This window comes from Schistocerca gregaria, unplaced genomic scaffold (genome assembly GCF_023897955.1).
Source record: "Schistocerca gregaria isolate iqSchGreg1 unplaced genomic scaffold, iqSchGreg1.2 ptg000378l, whole genome shotgun sequence".
NCBI lineage: Eukaryota > Metazoa > Arthropoda > Insecta > Orthoptera > Acrididae > Schistocerca > Schistocerca gregaria.
In genome coordinates this window covers 9,171,311-9,174,650 of record NW_026061824.1, presented here as the reverse complement: position 1 = coordinate 9,174,650, position 3,340 = coordinate 9,171,311, and the positions used below count along the sequence as shown (strand labels likewise).

Genomic DNA, 3,340 nt, shown 5'->3' with positions numbered 1-3,340 from the left:
AGTTGGTCAGTTTAAGTTCCGAGACATGTCATGCAGCAGGAACGGAATCCTATAGTTGCTACGATTGGCTAAAGGAAAAGTTTTGCAGAATCACGCGAAATCACTTCTGCAAGTGGCTGAGAATCTCGTAATGAATAAAAATTCTGTACTGAGAATTCCAAGGTGGGAGAGGCGAGATTCCTCCCCCCCCCCCCCTTTCCCCCTTCTCAGAATCCTATCCTTCTTTACCTACAGCAAAAAATAAATAAATAAATAAAACTAGAGAAATTTCTACTGTGAAACTATTTGCATACAAGAGAACGGCCATTAAAATTTAACTCTTCAAAGTTTTAAGCCCTGCCCCGTTCGAAAATTCAATTTCTTTGTAGTTGCATTTTTTAAAGGTGTACTTGTCTAGACTCCTGGAACGGAAAGGTTTTTTTTTTTTTAATCCGTGCTTTACAAAAGTTTCTACAGTCCATTGTTTGAAGCAGTGTCACGGCTGCCATGAGCCGCGCGGGGTACCCGCCATGTGTCCAACGCCTTGTCACGGTTCGCGCGGCTCCCCCCGTTGGAGGTTCGAGTCCTCCTTCGGGCATGGTTGTGTGTGTGTTGTCCTTAGCATAAGTTACTGTAAGTAGTGTGCAAACATACGGACTGATGGTTCAAATGGCTCTGAGCACTTTGGGACTTAAGATCTGAGGTCATCAGTTTCCTAGAACTTAGAACGACTTAAACGTAACTAAATTAAGGACATCACACACATCCATGCTCGAGGCAGGATTTGAACCTGCGACCGTAGCGGTCGCGTGGCTCCCGACTGAAGTGCCTACAACCGCTCGGCCACATCGGCCGGTCTATCATGTGTTCTAGAAGAGCTGCACGGTCGTCAGTGGCGCCTGTTCTTTCTAGAACAGTTACTATCTTCATATCTATGGTTAAACGTCACCCAGCCATTGACCTTCGTCTGTGCGAATGCGCACAGGCTACCGGAACTCTTACGGGAATCGTCACCTTAGTGTGAGCCAGTAATGAGTGGATGGACAAATACCTATTAAGTACATTACGTAATCGGATTGTGGGCGGTTCGGGGTGTGGGTCTCACGGGAAGCGTGCGAGGGATAAATTCCTGCAGTCGTGCTGTTCATTTGTGCCCTCGATAGCTCAGATGGATTGAGCGTCTGCCTTGTAAGCAGGAGATCCTGGGTTCGAGTCCCAGTAGCGGCACACTTTTCAGCTGTCCCCATCGAAGTATATCAACAACACCTGTCGGCAGCTGAGGGTTTCAATTAATTATCAGTTGTGTAGGTGATTCGATGAACCCTTTGCCAGGCACTTAAATGTGTTTTGCAGGGTATCCATATAGATGTAGATGATAACTCGTCCCGTGTCGCACGTGCTCAAAAGGATTCATACTGCAGAATGCATGCAAACATACTCACCGAAAATACGGACGAATATCAAGTGCAGGCTGCCGAGTGCTGCATATCCAGCTTAGACAGATCGGCTTCTCCTGCCAAGAAGAACAGGAAGTTGCTGTCTAGGAACAATCAGAGCTCGAGGAAGGGTTGATAAATACTCCTTGAATTGCAGACTAAAAGTAAATAACGAAAATACATTTTTGGTAAAAATTGGTCAAAACATAATCGTTTGCCCTCCGTATTGGATTAGCTGTTTTGAATATTGAAAATCTGACTTCAGATTCGTTTTCAGCGACATTAAGAATATATGTGTAACACTCAGTTCATGCAAATCGAAGTAATAATATAACTAAATGTTTTCCCTAAACATTGAACACTTTTTTTTTTCGAGTAACGATTTTCTCAGAACGGCATGCAGCATAAATTAAAAGTGGCTCGATCTCTTAACTTCTACCTCTGACCCCTAAAAGTAAACACTTTTCTTAGGAACTTATAGCTATAATATGACATTTGTTAATATTAACTAATTTTTGTGTAGGCATAAGGAGTGAAACAAACCCCTCAAAATCGAACTCAAAGTTCGAATTAGCACTGTATCGTTAAATTTAAGGTTGTTTCATTGCGGTTAGGTATACGCTCCCATTAATTTTATGTATTATCGACTGATGTTATCCATTTTCAAGTTCAGAGAAATAATGTAGTATCAACTGATGTTACCCATTTTTGAATTCAGGTAACATCTGAGGTGCCACACTGCACGCACTCTGCGTACTCCAGTCTCGCAAGCCCTTGATCAAATCATAATTACGGGCGCCATTTTTTATTGAATATCTAAAATTAAGCTCATAGTATTGTCACTCGTAATTCCCAAACAGATCGTTCGAATGTATTTTCATTGTCTCAAAAAAAATTTCAAATTTACCCTTTTTTGCTCATTTGTATGAGAACCTGGCCGTAACGCCGGAATATAGTCACTAGATTTTTTTTCAGAGACGCTGTACGTTCGCGAGAAGAGTTTCGTTCTGCGCGTGTCGAAGGACATTCCTCAGATATTACTGTGTGTGTGCTACTCAGTCGTGCCATTTAAGTGTACATCTTTGCATAGTTTTCCTTTCACGATGTAAACAGTGTTCCGCTCAGTTGCTAACTGGCCAGTGAGTGGTTCCGAAGGTGTCGGATGTGCGGTGCGTTCGGTCTGCTAGGACAACAGCAGACTGGCGTGGTGCGATGGCAGAAGCAGACACTGAGGGAGCTAGCTGCTGGGACGCCAGCGAACAATTTATGCCAAGTAAGACGAAGAGGACTATTCTAAAATTACGAGCCGTCTAAAAAGTGTTTACCATTGGTAAATCTTGCTGTTGAGTCTGACAAAACTGACAGTTTTTCCTAGAGATACAGGTAATCCCCCCACCCCCACTCAATGAATATTTGGTTGTGATGACAGGCCGATTGGTAGTGTAGCCCGAGATCTAAGTTAGGTTGGAAGGTGGTAATTTGATTGAGAGTTGTTTACGCCAACGATTATGAATGCCGACTAAACGTTGTGCGAGCAGATTGCCCTGTAGCGTAGCCTAGTGTTTCCGTCCGCGCCACATTTAACACACTTTCTCTAACTGTGTACAAAAGTCTCACAACAGCCACGATAACTACGTTTCTGGTGGGGGGAGGGTAGAGTCCACTATGTAACTTTCACGGCAAATTTTAGTAACCGCATAAACTAACCGAAATAGAAGCGTCATTTTAACTATATTTCCTTTTGTGGGAAAATAATGGTTCTCCTCTTTTGGCAGCAACTGTAATATGTAGGCGACTTATTAGTTTTTTTTAAACTCTGAATCATGATCTCAATAGACGCAGTGCTTTTTTTACGTTACTTGATTTGTGGTCTATAGTAAACAATGCAACGAATTGGTAAATTCTTTGAAGTTTGACGTGTGTTA

At 42.6% G+C, this 3,340-nt stretch overlaps 1 non-coding gene across 1 annotated transcript; it reads left to right on the top strand.

The window, feature by feature from the left end:
- Positions 1–1,131: 1,131 nt before the first annotated feature.
- Positions 1,132–1,206, top strand: Trnat-ugu (transfer RNA threonine (anticodon UGU)). The gene has a single exon. It is a non-coding gene; the product is annotated as a tRNA-Thr (tRNA).
- Positions 1,207–3,340: the final 2,134 nt, after the last annotated feature.